This window comes from Talpa occidentalis, unplaced genomic scaffold, assembly GCF_014898055.3.
Source record: "Talpa occidentalis isolate TD23 unplaced genomic scaffold, MPIMG_talOcc4v2.1, whole genome shotgun sequence".
NCBI classification, from domain to species: domain Eukaryota; kingdom Metazoa; phylum Chordata; class Mammalia; order Eulipotyphla; family Talpidae; genus Talpa; species Talpa occidentalis.
Window position 1 is genome coordinate 95,270,781 of NW_026555331.1, and position 19,208 is coordinate 95,289,988.

Sequence of the window (19,208 nt, forward strand, 5' to 3'; positions counted from 1 at the left end):
TGTGAACTACCTGCTTCTTGTTTGTGAGGGATCACACAAATCTGTAAAATAAGTTATCTCACAGGTATGGTTTTGCCTTTGAAATCATACTGTCTATGAAACTATTCTACTGATGTAGACTTCGTGAAAGAATGGGAGTATGATAATATTAAGAGAAAGGGAAAGTAGAAACATAATATCTTTTAAGATCTCTGTGGCATGAACGGTGCTATTTAAAAGGAGGGATCTGGTAACTAACTTGTAAACTTTGCCATCATTCTTAACGCCTTATCCCAATGTTCATTATATCACTAGGGCCTATTGCTTCCACTTCATTTCTTATATCCATATATTGATATTTCAATCAAACCGTCACTACTAGCAAAGTCATCTGTTCTGAATCACTGAACCATCTCAAATGGTTCTCTCTAAAGCTTTATCTCTTCTACCCTACTTCCTACATAGTAACTAAAGTGCTTATTTTAAAATAGAGATCAGATCAATATCCTTCACTATCCTGCATAAAATCTCTTGAAGACTATTTTTAAGCTTCAGGATCAAATTTAAACATTTATCTGGTAATGAAAAGTTTCTTTTTTTTTTTTTCAATCTTTCCAGCCTCTACTTGCCATTCCCTTAAAAAAAAAAAAAATCACTCAATTCGCTATACACAATTGCTTAGGAGTGACCAAATGAGCTATTTTTCTAAATTTTCATCCCATTGCTTCAGCTAATCCCTTTAATAGATATCAGCGATTCTTGAACTCTGCCTTGACTCTAGCCCAGTTTAAGTGAAATAGATCTATGTTGCCACAGCTGTGAATTCCTCCAGTAGATTGATTTCTAATAGTCTCTTTAGTTGACCATCTATTCTACCAGGTGATCTACTTCTTGATGCAAAGAATTTTTCATGTTATCTTTGAATATGGAACACTTAGTTTAATGATAAACACATGACAGAACTCCATAAATTCTAACAATATCAAAGCAAATAAAGCTCTGCTTATGATAGAAATATCATCAGCTTTTCAGTTTAACTCATATGTGGCTACTTTGTTTACTCCTACTTCCACATTTAGCAAGAAACCTGGCAACAACACAAAGAAGATGACTGAAGTAATACCATTACCACCATGGCTCCACCAGCCCTGGAGCCCTGGATTTCTCATCTGTAAGAATAGTGATGGAAGACCACCACTATTGAAGTTACCCTTTCTCATCAATTTCCCTGACCATGTTCTAAGGCTGGAACTGGGGAAGGTTAACAATAGGCTGCATGAAGGCTACATTGGAATGAAATTTCAATATTGGATTTTAAATACTGTACTGGTTTCTAGAAAATCATAAGACCTAAATCACATGTAAACAAATCATTCTAAAGCCGAATATATTCAGAAATATACTTATACTGAAGTAGATATTATCCATGAAACATCATTCATAAACATGAATAAAATACAAGGCAACTACAGATAAGGCACATATTTGTAACTCTTAAAGATTAATTAATTACAATGTTTCAGGGTCTATAATACACATCTACTCCCAAGTTTCATTTATAAAGTTGATACATAACACTGATGATGATAATTAAATACTTCCCCTTCAAAAGTAAACAGAACATAGCTATATGTATAGCCTCTCTGAGCTATACATATACTCTCTGAAATTAGTTTATATTTGTCATAATGAAAGCAGTAACAACAAATGAAGAAAAAATCTAAGATCCAAGGCTAGGAAAATTATACTTCAATATCTCATACTAAATCTTCAAAGCTCACTGAGGTAGTCCAACTGACACAAATTTAATAAACTATTTAAACATGAATGTCTTTTAAGAATTCACTTCTGCAAATTTTTATAGGCATCATTGAAAAGCTCCAATTCAGTGAGAACAACTATGTTAATCCCACTAAATATTTGTTTTTCCTCTTTGCCTAATAAGCTCAAGAATTATTTACCCCTTAAAACTGATTAAACAAGATAGTGAGACACACATACATTCAGAAAATTCTAGTATGTACAAAAACCAGATATTCACACAATTTATGGATTTGAATATATTTTACAATTCCTTACTTGCTGCCAGCAGATGTGCAAAGCACAGTAATTTGAATCCTTGAGGAGTTGGGGAGTGAAGGGGCATTATAGGCCATCATTTTATCATTATTCATGCATATTCAAATAGTGTGTTCCAAATAGCATATAAAAGTTAACGTGAAAACTAAGTAAGCAAGGTTCACATGAGCAGGAAAAAAAATCATATCCTGCATGCAAGAGCAATGTATCCTTAATAGATGTGATGAAAAGGCATTTATTTTTGTGATCTTTCTCCCCAAAATATCTAACTCTAATATCATCATTAAAAAAAAAAATAGACAAATTTCAATAGAGGGATATCCTACAATATATCTGATCAGTAGTCCCTAAAACTATTAAGCTCATAAAAATAAGGAAATTCTAAGAAACTGTCACAACCAAGTAGAACCTAAGGCGACATGACAGCTAAAATCAATGAAGTAATGTGGAATAAAAAACTAAGGCAACTAGCCTCCCTGGTGGCACAAGGGGTTAAGATGCAACCTATGAAGCTGTCTGCAGCCTATTCAGCAAGAGTTCGATTCCTGGCCAGGAAGCAATCCACATGGCAAGGCAGACCTCTCCTGTCTCGTCTGCTGCTCCCCTCAGTAGTGTATTTCAGTCAGTCTGCCTGTTCTGTTCCCCACTCTGTCTCTGGTGAATCCTCTCACCTCCCACACCTCTGGCCTGTATCCCAGTTCTTGTATGCATAAATAAATAAAAATTCAAAAAAAAAAACTAAGGGAACTAGGCGTGGAACATATGTAAACTCTATTATTGTATCAATTTTTCTATCTAAAATACAAAGTGCATTACTTTTTAAGTAAACATGTTAAATTTATGAATATTTGTCTTTACTTTAAAAATGCTTATGTGCCAGAACTACAAAAGCTGAGTTACAAAGGTAATTTATTTGTGTGCACTACAACCACATGTTTTTATTAAATAAAATGAAACATTTATTTAATGAATTATACATTTGATAAAGGCACAGGCTCTAGAGTCATCCTGCTAATATCCCAACACTGGCTTTAATAATTTTCAAGTGATCTTTGAACAAACTATTCAAGTTTAATGGTTCCCCACTTTTTTTATGTAAAAGTGGAGTAACAATGCTATCTACCTTACAGATTTTTTTGCTGCTACTAAATTAGAAAAGACATGTAAATTACTGAAATACTGTAAATATTTAACAATAATAGCTACTCTAATTAGTATTTTTATGAAGGGGGTATCAGTTTCAGATATGAAAAAGTTAATATCACTTGCTCACCATATATAACCATTAAATCTGGAAAACTATACATTAAAGTGTTGTCTGCAGGTCTTGAATAGTGATAAACACAGGTCTGAAATGCTTGAACTAACTAACATTCAACATAGCTCTCTTGCTGAGAGAATTTTTCCAAATCATAGAGAAACAGAATCTAAGGAAAGGATGAAAGTCTCCCTGCAGAGAAAATAGTTATAATTTACAGTTGTCAAAGTGACTTCGATTTGTGCAAAATCTCTGAGAGGGGTAGTTGCAGAGAAGGCTTAAAAATCTGCCAAAAATTTCCCTTGAGTTCTTGATAACTCATTTTTTAAAATTTTACATCATTGTTCATTCTTCTTTTTTTTTTTTTTACAGTGTTTGCTTTCTTTTCTCAGATGTAGTCCCTATAGAATTTCCACTACCAATTCACCATCACCATAGTCTCTTGTGATCCTCCTGCCCCCGTCTTGATCCTTCTCCCTCCTCCCCTGCAGAATGCCTCTGATTTATAGTTGTCTGTTTATTTTTTTTGTTTTGTTTTTTTAATTGTTATTATTTTTTTCCTAATCCTTTATTTGGTTGACTCTTAACCTGTGTGTGAACAAGAAGTAATTCAATGGGACAAGATGGTAGCAGAATGAAGACACAGGGTTTGCCTCCTCTATACATAGATAGCAGCAGAACAAACCTAAAGTCCCTGCATGAAAAACAGATGACCACACCACATACTAGGAACAACAGTCCAGTGGAAGGCACAGGAAAAACTTTAAGTGACTAACATTTACTGCGATACCAGGTCAGGACAACTCACAAGAAGAAGGGGTGGCTGCTGGGCAAAATACCCAAAGTTATTGGCTCAGGTGCATGTACCAACATCAGGGTGTGTGGCAGAGAGAGATATGAGCAGGAATGCAGTTAAGGATTACTGACTTGAGCTTTAGGCTCACAATACAGTACAGATGGAGCCTGAATGATTAGGGAGAAATAGTAGAGATCACCCGTGTCTCCAGAGATGCGGCTACTACTCGAAATTGAGGTTGGGATATTTGAGAATACCTGTTACCCCACCATCCACACCTCAGGGCTAAAACAAAACAAAACTAAACTAAACACATGAACACTTGCAACCAGAATTTAAACACCTGTAATAACAGAACATAAAAGTTCTGTGCTGGAAAAGAAAAGAGTAACTCCTGGCTTGGGACCTCAATGCAACCATGATCCATGCTGAGTACTGCACCTAGTGCTCAAAAATAGCTTAAAGGTGGACTTAAGAGACACTCGGATTGTAAGAGACACTAAGATTAAGGAGTTTGCCTAGAGGAATGGATCACAATGCTCTCCACCACAGAACTCTTGCACCCACAGGACAGAAGGAAGCCTGAATCCCTGAAACTCACTAATTGTTGTTCTAATGTCCTAGTTCTGTCTTATAGCTATGACCTCACTAGTATCAGTTTTTGACTATATCAATAGATACAAAGCAACAGTCTGAAAGTCCATTGCTATTACACCTAACAAAATTTAAAAATTAAAAGAAAGAAGCAGAGTACAAATGCTGGAGAAAAAAAAGAAAAAAAAAAACTGAGCAGCTATCCAAAAAATGTAAAGCCATAAACACAAAAAACTGAATGTCCCACAATGTTTGCAGCAGCATTATTTACAATAGCTAGGACCTGGAAGCTACCTAAATGTTAATCAACAGATGATTAGGTCAAGAAGGTGTAATATATCTGCAATGTGGTATATCCACATTCAACCACAAGGAAAGATGAAAGGTAGCCATTTTCAGCAAAATAGTGACTTGGAGGGTATTATGTGTAGTAAAGCACATTAAAATGATAAAAACAATTAATAGACCTTTACAAGGCAGATGATTTGATAATGTAAAATAGTTTTAAAAATCAGTGGACTTCAATAAACACTGAATGCTCAGGGTTAAGAGGGAGTTTGCGATTTTTAAGATGGAAGTTTCACCTTGTAAGTGTGCACAAGTGGTTAATTTTCTACATAATGTTCACATCTTCAAAATTCCTTGTAAAGTGTCGCTTCTCAATTTTCTTAAAACTAATCCCATTACAATAGCACATTATAAAGGTATATTTTAAAACATCAAATTCTATCATTGTACTGCACAGACATCTGTACTTGAATTAAAGAGGTGTAAATAAACTTATAGTAAGTTGTTAGAATCAAATTTATGTGAATTTTTGTAGAATAATGTCTCAAAGAATAACAGGAAGAGTCATGATGTCATTTTTTCCTCAAGTCTTTATAGGCAGCGAGAAAGGAAATCGTTAAGAGATAGTCATTCTTCACACTTATCATTCCTAAAGAACACAATGTACTCTTAAGAAAAGCTTTAAAGTTAAAATACACACACACACACACGTGTGTGTGTGTGCATGAATATTTAGGCTTCAGCTATTTCAAGAGATTACACAGCCCCTCTGACAGGATAAACATTATATTGCCTCAGCAAATTCCATACCTATCGCCTAATTCAATTTCTATGAGTAACAAATCACCTGAAATTCAATTTGCTATTATTTTGATATCAATATCCTTCTGCTGTCCATCCTTGTTTTGGTGAACTCATGCAAAAAATCTAAATTACACAAAATTTCAAATACTCATATATATATATATGTATATATATATATATATATACATACATACACACACATACATAAATATCTGCATATTTATCCATATCTATCCTCATTCATCCATATACAATATATAAAAATCTAAATAATACACTTTAGAAAAAAACCTTTTAACAGTTATGGTGCATTTATAAAATAACTGCTATCACATCAAAATAATCTGAGGTTAATTTTTTTTCATATACATTTTGCTTACATGGAAGAAAATAAAATCCAATGGTAACACACTGTCCCCTAGTGGAGATGAAAATAAATCTTCAGTGGTTGTAGATTTCCAAAACAGCAGGAAAATGCAGTCACCTATTGATAATGGTTTGAAATGCTACAAATGAAAAGCACTTGCCTCTTGCTCCTTTAAATGAAACAAGTGTCTCTAAAAACTGGTAATAAAAATAATAAAATACTAATGAAATTGCATGTGGGCTTATTTGCTAACATAATTAGTATGTGAAGTTTTCATGTCCCTTACTAAGTGTGCCTTTCACAAGGCTTACACGTACTGTAGGTGTTCCATCAGTATTGTGGAATGAGGTAATTAAGAAAAAATAATTAGTCATCAAACTTCAGTTCAGCACTGTTACTCTGCTGAATAGGAATAAAAAACCATAGGAAAAACCTAAACTATGCAGTCCTCTGAGTCAGACTGCAGGGGTAAAACACGAGCAGCCAAAAGCACCAGACATCTGGCCAAGGAACACGCAAGTTCATTACTGTGCCGATTATTTCTAGATCTGGGACTTGTCACTGTCATACTTTATTTTCTTACAACATCATCTGTAATAGCAATTTCTCAACTGAATAAAGTTGAAAAAGCAGTCTCATACACAATGTCCTTTTTAATTAGTAAAAATGTTTTGATCCTATACAACTCACCCAATAGTTACCAAGTTTTGCCAGCTTTCCATGGTTACATCTCTCTACATGAGTTAGTCATACACTCACCATTCTAAGTCTCATATCCATATCATCCCGTACCTGGATTCCTCTGTGATGTCCTGACTACTTATCTCTCCCTGGGTACTGCTCCACCTTACTCAAAATTTCATATTCACCAATGTTATTCTCAGCATAAACTTCATCTCACTATTCAAGAACATTTACAATCAACTTAAATCAACCCTACTAACTAAATTTCTCACTCTTTTACTATACAGTATACACATTTAAGTCCTACTGGTATAATTACTATTATTCTTTCTCCAGTATGATATCTTTCTAATAATTGACTTTTTAATAAAATTTTATTCATTTACCATTCATTTCAATAATTATCTATTTCACATTACTTTTCAAAGACCTGCCTTTGAAAATAAGGAAGACCTTAATTTTTCTTGTGGGATAATTTGTCTTACTACACATCAACACTTTTCATTATCATGGTATGTGTCAAAATCCCTCACTGATATTTTCATTGAGCATTTTTGTAGGTCACATTTTCTTAGCCAAATTATACATAGTAAAATGAAACTCCCCAAATTAAATTCTAACCTTAAAGCACTATACCCATAATAGATACTCAATAAAATTGTATGAACTAGATTAATTTACTAACTCTTTTTATAAAGATCTGGCTTTATCTGCTTATTAGGACATCTTTGAAACACCAAAGTTTTTAGGTGAAGGGTACATCATTTTGGAAATAATGTCCTAAAAATAAAAAAAAAACTTGTGTCCAAATTTGGAAATTAGAAAAATGTGTCAAAAACTAGAAATTTGTGCTACATGATCCCCTCTCCCCTGCCAATGAAAGAATGCCAGGTGTGGAAGGTAACTATAGTGGGATACTGATAAATTTACACTAATAGACCCAAGACAGGGGGTGAATGGCAGACAATGAGATAGACATCTCTTACATAGGGTGTGGCTGAATAAGTAGAAAAACTAGGTTGTGGAGGGCAATGGATGCTGCTTTCAGTATTCATGAATGTATTCAGAGCAGGAAAAGAAAGATTATTGAGAAGAATTTCATCTGGAGAGAATGACCCAAGTTTTAGTAAGATAGTAAGATAGTTAGAGAGAGAGAGACAGACAGACAGACAGTCAGGCAGACAGGCAGACAGACAGACAGACAGACAGACAGACAGATACATCTCTTGGAGCAGAAACATTGTTTAAATTCCCCCATAAAATTTAGATTTAAATTTCCAATTGCAAACTTAATGCAATGAAAGAGAACTCAAATTGGTCAATTCAAACTTACCTTGTTAGAAACAAGAAGAGGAGAGGGATGGGGAAAGAGAAATTATTGGTAGAATAGTTTTTGAGCAGTTAAATAGATGCCTTGTTAATAATGATTAGACTCTTAACTATTACTTAAATGGATGAGCAGTTGTTATATAAAGGCTTAATTTCAAAGTTCCACAGCAAATGTCTACCTTGCATTAAAAATTCTATTTCCTGGGCCTCCCTGGTGGCTCAAGGGGTTATGATGCCATCTATGAAGCTATTTGCAGCCACTCCAGCACCAGTTTGATCCCCAGCCAGGGAGCTACCCACATGGCGCAGCAGACCTCTCCTGACTCGCCCACTGCTCCACTCAGTAGTGTATTTCAAGCAATCTGTCTGTTCTGTTCCCCACTCTGTCCCTGGTGAATCCTCTCACACACACACACCCACCTCTGGCCTGTACCCCAGTTCTGGTATGAATAAATAAATCTTTTTTTTTTAAGATTTCTTTCTTTCCTCTCCTTCCTTCTCTCTTTCGCTCTTTCTCTCTTTCGCTCTCTCTTTCTCTCTTTCTCTCTTTCTCTCTCTCTTTCTCTCTTTGTCTCTTTCTCCCTTTCTTTCTTTCTTTCTAGCACTGGGTATAGTCAGAAGCACAGGAGGGTGAGAGAATTCACCAGAGCCAGAGCAGGGAGCAGAACAGGCAGACTGTTGAAGTACACTGCTGAGGGGAGCAGTGGGCGGCAGGAGAGGTCTGTGCACCATGTGGGACCCTTGCTGGCGGCCGGGGATCAAACCAGTGCTGCAGAGGCTGCAGGCCGCTTTGCAGCCCAGTGCTCAACCGCTGCATCACCGGGGAGGCCCCATAAATAAATCTTTAACAAAAAAAAATTCTATTTTCCTATAATAAGTATGAAATTGTAAACTACAAAAAGAATTTTATTCTGACCATACTGGTGATAATTTTTGTCAATCTTTAACAAAAAAACTAGCTTGGCAAAGTTCTATACTGGAAGGGAGAGGCGAAAGAGTTCTTTCTCATGGACCAAGTCACAGATGGTAGAAGCTGGCCTATGAGCTCCTTTGTAGTAAGGTGATAGGAAAAGAAACTAGCAAATATGTGAAGCAATTGTCTAAGGGGGGAAACTTTCTGGAATCATCCCAATTAAATACATCTCCCTGAATGATACTACTGAATAAAGACAACATGCTAGATATTTTCTGATTTTCAGTACTGGAAAGACACAGGAAGGTAATTTAACTATTGAGGTGGACATAGAATAGGAATAATTTTATATCAAAAATATTACATGGTAGACAATAAGTATATTGTGAATTAAAAGTCTTAGAGTGGTGGTTTATAATGTATTTTAATCTACTAATTTAGGTTAATAAAAGACAGATTGAAAATGTCTACAAATTAGAAAAGAGTGAAAACAGTGAGAAAAGTCAAGGCATTAATTGAAGAATTTTTACAAGTGAAAAACATTGCTAAATTTAAACTTAAAAATTTTCTCAAAGGATGTCTCCAGCAACAGATTAAACGGAGTTGAAAAGACAATTATTGAAAATGAAGATGAAGTTCAAGAAATTACTCAGAATTCATATCAGAAAATACAAGGAATGAAAAATGTAAAAGGAGTTCAAGAAACTTTACAGAGATGGTAAGATGTGTAACATATATTTAATTAAAATTTCAGAAGGGAGGAGAGACATAATGAGATATTATAATAAACGTTAATGCTAAAACATTTCAAGGTATGGATGTCATATATTTACTCAAGGAGACCCAAATGAATTCCAGGGTGGAAAGAAGGAGACCCAGTAAATAAACAAATTATGGGGAAAATGTGGAACATTGATATAAAAAGACAATTTTAAAATACCTAGATAAAACAGATTGGTCTTTTATATGGCAACAATAGTGGGAAGAACACAATGAAATATGTATAAAGTACTAAAAACAAAAAAAGCAAAACTAAACTCCTTCCTAAAAAGCTATCAATCTAGTCTCTTATAACCCCCTGGAATACATTAAGCAGGAATGAGACAGACTACGGACTCCCTAAGTTAAACCAAAAACAATTTACTCCTGAAAATACTTTGGCACTGAAGAATGACCTCTGGGTTGAAGGGAATAATTTCAGAAGAAAGGTCTAATGGAACAGACTGGTGTGGAAAATATACATAGCTTTAAAATAAGTACAACAATGTTTCTAAAAAATAACTATTTCTAGAAAGTAATAAAAGAAACATCTCAGTAAAAAGTGTATATAAAAGAATAAAATTAACATACAGGCTCAGAACAGTAGCATAGAGGATGAAAAGTGATCAAATAAAGTAAGATTTATAAAATTGTGGAGATCATTAAATACTAACTATATTTTTCATTTAAAATGCAAAACAAGGGTGGGAAGAGCACAAGGGACCATGGTGCTTGTTCATGGGTGAATGGGTGGTGGGAATTTTATGGAGGCTATTATCAAAATGAAAATGCATACATTGTACAAAAATGAAAAATGATGTAAAATATATAAAATACATTAAAAATATAATATTGATATGAAACTAATTTAAAGCAAATGAAAGGCCTATAAATCAGAAAAAAATGCATAAATGAAATTTCAAATTACTGACTCAATGTCTAAAAATCAGATGTGGAACTTCTAAATCAGTAAAGAGAAAATGGTATAAGAAACATTTGGGCTTCCAAATGGTTAAAGTGGCTCTCATGATATTTTTCCCCCAAAACAACACTGAACAACAAGAAGATCAAAGCTATATACACACATTTATTTTTCATTATAAGCTGATGACAGTGAATTTACAAACTTCAAAATAACAGTAAGTTAGGGGATAAAAAACAGAAAACCACCAAATTTAAATGAGCAATTTTTCATGCTCCTCTGCCCTAACATAGCCTTTATAGCAACTCAGAGCAGACTGAGAAAACTTGGAAAGAAAGAACTGGGGAAGTAATCATGAATGTAAAACTTATATAAAACCACCACCAAAAAGAGTGAGACTGCATTATTGTAAAAATAGTGAAAAATGGTTAGATATAAGCAGCATGACCACAGGGGAGACACTTAAAATTAGGCTTTGTTTTAAGTGACAGTTTTCTAGAAAAGAAAAACACAAAAAGAGATGATTAATCATTGGCAATTGAGTGTTTAGAAGAAAAATAAGCAAAAATTAAAAGGTAATAAAAAGATCCCAAAATACAAAAGAACAAAAGAGATGGAGGACACACAATTCCTTGCTCCTCCACTACATAAGAAAAAAATTAACTAAAAGAAGATGGATTTTGCTACATTAACAGGAGAGGGCAGCATTGAATTAGGTATCCTGTAAACTAACCAAATCCACAATAAATGAACAGGAGAGAACTTATTAAATTTACTCTTAATAAACAAACAAAAATGATTCAATTACCTCAAATAATCGACCACTTTCCCACCCAAGGAAAAAATGAAACAGAAGGTTATAAGATAACACTCCAAACAAAATAGCAGGTTTTCATAGTTCTAACTTTCAAAACCATGCAAATAGTTCATATAGTATAAAAATAAACAATCAGAATCAACTAGAATTTGGGGGTAATCCAAAATGGATTAACAACATCAAATGAACTCAAATAAATAAACCAAAGAGGATGGCAAAAAATAAGTAACCTAATTAATTTTGAAAATACTACTTCCTCTATACTTTAAGACAAATAGCTGTGTGCAATTATTGTACTCCAATTAGTAACTTTGTTTTCCCAAAGGTGGAGGTTAACAATTCTGAAATTACACTTAAGCATATTCTATGACTGAACAAAGAAGTAAACATATTGTTAGTAATGAAAGCCAGATTCCTCACTGGTGAAGAAAGCCATTATTTACAAGGAAAGGAAGAGGCTAGAAAGACCCCATGATATTGGATTAGAAACAGAGATGTAAGTATAAACTCATGCTTTCTTTTAAATAGATCATATATATGCACAAAACCAAAAGAGAAATAGGCATATAAAAATACATATAATTTCTAGTTCTGTGTATTCAAAGGGCTTACAGACAGTGGCACTCCACGAGTAATGAGCACCCTTAGTGCCCAGATCTTGGTTTCTAAAAACCATTACCTATCCAAAATTAGGGTTTTCATGGTGAAACTGATTCCAACACTGAGAGAGGAATACAACAAGATGAGTATAAAACATCTTAGGTGCCAGAAGCAAGAATGTGCTCAAAATCTTACAAGGACATTTTGAAATACAACAGAAGGCAGCATGAGAGATCTCATAAAGACCAAATCAGAGACGACTGAACAATAAAATAATGAAATTATTCATCAGCACACACACAAAATAAAACTAGTATCTGAATCCATTCAGAGAGGGAGGGAGGGAGGGAGGAGAGATAGATGACAGAGACAGACAGGTGTAGAAGGGAAAGTCCTTTCCTATTGCAAAATTCCAAGTAATAAATGTGGAAGGAATGATAGAAATAACTAAGCCATCATATGAAAAGCACCACAATACAACTGTTTTGGGCAAGAATCAATAATGCATCATATTACAATGCTACTATTATTGAAACTTTTTTAAGTCTAAAATTATTTCAAGTTTTAAAAGTTAAAAAGTAGTAATAAAATAACGCATGAAAACAATAAAAGTATCAAATGGTTAAGAAAAAATAGGAGAAAAGCAAACTCTAAGGTAAAAATAGACAAAGCAAACAAATAAAAAATAAAACTATTCCAAATATTTTCTAATGTCAATGAATATAAATAATTAAGCTTATAGGTAGAGGCACAAAAAATGTAAGGTTGAATTAAAATTAAATGCAGTTATATGATCTGCATAGCAGCTACATCTGATATACAAAGGCACAAAAGGCTGAAAGTCAAGTGACTGCAACAGATACACTGGAGTGGCACTAGCCAAAAGAAAGTGTGGCTCACTCTATTCAGTATAGTCTCTAGAAAAATAACAACTTTCAGACAAAAGGCACTATCACAGGTAGAGGGGCACTATAAAAGATATAAAAAAGTTTCTAGAAGTCGGTTTTGGGAGTTGGAAATTATGAAGTTCATTTTGGCCAAATCTAAGTTGCCAGTGAGACATACAAGACCAAATACCAAGTAGGCAGTGTATGGAAATGTGAGTCTGGTGTATGGAAATCAGTCATTTGCTAATGACGTGTATTTAAAACCTTGGGAGTGGGTGAAAGTTCTTAGGGATCATACAGGACAGTACCCTAAGAATCTTCAGCATTCAGTGATCTAACAGAAGAGGAGAGCTGATAAGGAATCTGAGAAGTAGCACACATTATTTATAGGAAGAAATCAAGGAAGTGTTGAGTTATGGAAACATAAAGAAGATTGTGCAATCTCTTATCTGCTATAAGAATTTACAGAAAAAAATGAATCAGAGATACAGGTGGATAATTGTTTTTAATTGGTTATGAAGAAAAGCAGAGCTATAATGAATAATTACACAGAGGCAAGTTTTTGGTAACACATCATTTAAAAATACATCACCAAACACTGGAATGTACAGAGGTAAGGAACAGGTTTGAAAATCATACTGAATTTCTCATTCTATACAAAGTCACACCAGTTTCTACTGAATCTTCATAGATTTTAAGTTAGTAAGAAAGAGAACAGTAAAGAAGAACAAAAAACTCCAACACTACAGTAGAATTAAACAGAATTATGCCTTATAAAATCACTAGGGAACAAGAAAATAAAGAAAATGTAGCCTACACTATAAGGTAAATTCCAGTATTTAGAAAGTTAAGCCAAGAGAGCTTAAATAAATTGTCCCAAATCACACAGATGATGATTAAAAAACCCAGACTTAATACCAGATTCATAATTTATAGAGTCCACGCACTTATCAACATTAGGGACATTCTTATCCAAGTAAACATGCTTCTAAATGACTATTTGAAGTTAAGTTAACTCTTTTCTCTCATTTTAATATCAATTTTAAAAATTAACCTCTCTTTAGATTTTTAAATGACTCATTATCAATAAGTTGACTGTGTGGTCTAACACTAATTCACACCTCGTGGTATGCACATCCTGCCTCCAGACTGCAAAAAACATTACAAAGTTAATTTATGTTGTATGACATGAATACAAACTGATGAGAGACTTAAATTTCTTCAGTCAGTAATAATAAAAACTCTACCTTGTTAATCAAGACAGCAGTCCAGAATTTGTAACATTCTGACAAAAGATAAAAGTTATTTTTCAGTGAATACTGATGGAAGAATTTTAAAAAGGGAATTTTGTAAAACAGATGTAGGGAACATAAAGCAAATATTTATTGATTCAGAATGTCATTTTCTCTTATAATTTATACTGTCACACACATTTATTGCAAAGGTAGGCAGGAAGCCTTGTCAGTTTCAGAAACTGTCATGCCATAAAATAAGCTCTAAGGAACAACAAATACCAGAATTGAGTTGTTAAAGCAAAGTCAAAAATAAAATTTTAAACCAAAACATACATTGATTTGACTGTCATGGTTGGTTGGGTTTGGTATGATCCCTGGCAGATCTGTTTTATATTGAGAAAAGATAAATGCTTGCTTTCTCTGCCGACATGTTTTCAGTGAGGTGCAAAACATAGGAAAGAATAAGCAACATCTTAATTATTGTTCCAGTATTATAATAAACTGAAAAAGATCTCAGAGAACACAAATAAGCAGTGCATATGAAATCTCCTGTGGCACACTGGAAACCCTACAAAGAAACACCAACATGTTTTCCATTCACCCAGCCTAAAGCATAATTCTTCAGTTTCCTGGATATACTAATTTCATAAAGAATAATTTAAGTGTTATATAGAACACACACAATCAAAAGGAAAAGAAGAACTACAAAATCTTTCTCCCTCTAATTGTTTATTCATTCTGATTGGGATTGGAAGGCTTTTAAAAGACAAATAAATGCCTGACAGCTATAAATAATTGAAATACTAGCAAAGAGCAATAATAATTACAAGGAAAATGTCTGCTTGATTATACACATGTCCAGTGAAAACAGTAAGAGACACCACTGAATATTGAACACTAAATTATGAAAGGAAGACAACTGATAATCTTTATATGAATATATTGAATAATGATTTAAAATTAACTCAAGTTCAGTGATAAGAAGTTCTTACATACTTCATTTTTATAAAAATGTAGTCCTCTCATAGGAGGAAGTATTTATTTTCATGATTTGAAAAGTGAAAGGAAAACTTGTACTAATAAATCTAACCTGTTCAGATTTGTTTTATTTAAATTTAAGTACTATACTTGGAACTAAGTTCTTATCACTGCAGGACAAAAACAAAACACACATTCACATATTACCAATGAAAATCATAACTCACAGTGGCATGTCTCTAGTAACTATATTATTCATTTTTCAAAATAAACCCTGTAAAGTTTCGAAAAATAAGGGTAGGGAAAGATGGCCTACTTATAATCGATAATGGAAAAACATACCAATTTAAGATAATTACTGTCAGGCAACAATTTCTTGCACATCCCTTTATAAAATGTTACCTTTTGGGCCTTAACTATGCATAGAAGGGAAAGAGTTGGTGTTTTCATAGGGCAACAAGAGATTTTTTTATTGAAGTTTTTATTCTTGACCAGGCACAGTTTAGGCATAAGACTTTAAGAAAACACAAGGCAATGCAAAAGAGTTTTCAGAATCTCATTAAGAGCAGTGTGGTTGCTTACAATAGGCTAATGAATCTAAACAGGAGTTATGGGAAGGAATGTATGTAAATATAATCGATAAATACACTATTTTAATATGCTTGGCATTTAAATACTCTAAGGAATTATTCTTCTTCCCTTCAGAATGAATTAATTGTCACTTCCAGAAGTCTAATACACTGTTAGTTTCCAGGGCATAGATAAGAGCAAAAACTCAGCTTAAGTTATAGGAGAGGAAAACTGAATACAGATGAATTAAAAGGGACTCAAATTTCAGATCAATCCAAAAGCAAACTATGCTATGATTGATGAGGACCTGTCTTTCTTGTTTGTCAAGAAACAAGACTCAAAACCCCCACTAATTTAGAACTTTCCTGCAACTTCTACTTTCACATAAACCACAAGAGGACAAGGGTTTGGTTGTTTGTTTGTTTTTTTTTAAATAACTGTTTTATTACTTTTAGCAGAGGATTGCCCAACATACTAGGCCATTCAATAAATATCATGTGATAGTGATGATAATGATGTCTAAATTATGGGTTGCATGTCATAGCTGTATTGCACTTAAGAGGCAGTGGAAGAAAAAAATAATCACTATTACCACATTAAACTGTATAGCCATTTATGGGCTGGGGATTTAAAAGGGATCTTGAATATGTATGGTGCTAACAGCATACTTGCAACTCTAAATTTTAGAACTATAGCTTGACAAATTGAGGGACAGATAAAGGATTTCTCCAGCATAAAAAAAAAGGACAAAATAAGATTTTAATAGAAATAAAACTGAAAGTGTGAATTAAATTTGAATTTAACAATAAACACTGATTCTGATTTTAAACTGCTTCATCACTTCTTTTCAAGAGTCACTCAGAAAACAAACACCTGAAATGACACTTAAGATATAATCTCCTGGGCCTCCCCAGTGGCGCAGGGGTTGGGCGCTGGGCTGCGAAGCTGCCCACAGCCTCTGCAGCAATTCCCGGCTGCTCCAAGGCCGCCCGCAGGAGGAGGGTCCCACATGGCACGGCAGACCTATCCTGCCGCCAGCTGCTCCCCTCAGCAGTGTACTTCGGTCCTTCTGCCTGCTCTGCTCCCTGCTCTGGCTCTGGTGAATTCTCTCACCCTCCCGCGTTTCTGACTGTACCCAGTGCTCGTTAAAATAAATTAATAAATCTTTTAAATAAATAAATAAATAAATAAACAGTTCCCAGTCATCTACTCTGGGTCTACCTATGTAATGTATAATTCATCTACAAATACTTCATTTCATTCATGCAACCCACTAGAATAATTTAGATGTTCCTTAAGAATAAACTCAATGAATAAGCCAGAGAGTAATCACAAATTTGAAGATAGACTTAAAGAGACAATAACCAAGACAGGATGAGCTTTCAATGATGGGATTGTAAGAACTGAGAATTACAGCAGTAATTCTATGCTCCCTTCCTCACCCCCTCCTCCAAAAGGTGTTGTAAATTCTAAGTACATATTTAGGAAATAAATCAATTTTCCCCAGAAAGTAGTTTGTCTAAAGGATGATGAGTTAAGAAAATGTCAGGAGACCGGAACTTAATTTTGGTGAAACTATCTTATTTTAATAAATTATTGAGAAGATGGATAAGATGGTAGCCTGAGGACATAATCCTTCCTGGTGTAAAATCCCTGCAAATATGTGTTGGTGGTAATAACAGGATTAAATGTATTCTGTAAGTACTAACATGTTCACACTAACAAATATATGATGATACTGGAATATAAAGGGGAAGGATTTTGGAGAAAAAGATAAGAGCATAACAGAAACAAAAAACAGACCAAAATGTGCACAAGATAGGACTCTGAAGAAAACAACTTAGGGTGATTCAAACAGGGGAAACAAATTCTAGGAGCACAGAAAGATCCTGAGCCAGTGTTCAGAGTTAAGTAGTTTGTAGTTGGAAGTAACTCAGTAAGTAGTTGAAAGTAAGATCAATGCAAAAAAATAATGTGAGTTTTGCTATATAATAGCAATAAGCCATTATAAATTTTAACATTTTTAAGGATCCCATTCACACAATTTGGTAGCTTTCAAAACATTGCCAATGAAATGTAATAAAAATGAAATGGTACAAAATAAAAATAAAGTGAAATATAATTTAAAAATCATAAAAGCAAAAAACAAAAGGCCGTCAAATGGTCATGATTAAATTTTTTTAAATGTCAGGAAAAACAATGCCATGCACAAATTAAATAGACTAATCAACAAAAATTTGTAACTCAAATACAAATAATATGACTCTACATTTGTAGGATGTTGAAAAATAAATCACAAAAGCTACTATAATGTTAAAATTTACCAGTAGTTTTAAAGCTAATATTAGCAGTATTTTTAATTTGGATCTATTTTACTAAGAGTCAAATATTCAATTTTTGATCAAGATTTTAGTTAAAGGAATATCAGATTTATGCAAATTTAAGGCTGCCATACTCTTCAACTACAACTACAAATGAATCAGTTTTCATGCTCTTGGGTGTTTTATGAGAAAAGAACACAGAACTATTCTTACAAGTTTGTTAAAATTAATCTCGATCATTGCCAAATATTACCAGTGATGAAGAATGGCATTTTCTTTTCTTTTGCCAAAGTGACACATAGAATGGTTAAGGAAGTAAATCTATGGTTAGATGAATCAAAAGAGTGTTTAATGACAAGTACATCAATTGGCATTAGAGCTACTCTGTGGCTTTCATTTAAGTGGTAACTCAGAGAAAAACAGATTTCTAATGTAAAGGGAAAAAAACAGAATTCAAATAACATAGCCAAATGTCTAAGTTGGTGAGAAAGCTAGATTTGTGTCAGAACATCAAGCATGAGAGGTCTTAGTGATAGAAAAAAAAGTCTAAGAAGAGTCCATATTTGGTTCTAAGTAGTAAGGTAGAGGAAAAACTGGGACCCAAATAACTTTACACCAAGGATTCTGTAATGGACAGAGTTAGGAAAAAGTCAACAAGGCTGCATTTGTAACAGAATATGATAGTCATAGAGATAGAAAACAAAGTGATAGGACTAAAGATGAGATTAGGGAAAGAGAAGGAGAAGAATATAGTGACAGTAATGAGAAGCAGAACATCAGAAAATAATTATTTTTACTTCATGATTAAATGCATAATATACAAATTATTTTCAGTCTTACAGCTATAAACAAGAAACACTAGTATATATTGTTCTAATTAGTATAGTTGAGCCATAAGAATAAAAGCATAAAAGGAAAAGATTCAAACTTTTAGCAACCCATCCAATTTTAATTAGTACTACTAAAATCCATTAATTTTTAGGGAAGGAATGACATTAATCCCCTTTACCACATCATGAATTATGTTC

At 33.6% G+C, this 19,208-nt stretch overlaps 1 protein-coding gene across 1 annotated transcript in view; it reads right to left on the bottom strand.

Annotated features, from left to right (window-relative positions):
- Window positions 1-19,208, bottom strand: part of CRPPA (CDP-L-ribitol pyrophosphorylase A) — a 268,036-nt gene that overhangs the window by 3,525 nt on the left and 245,303 nt on the right.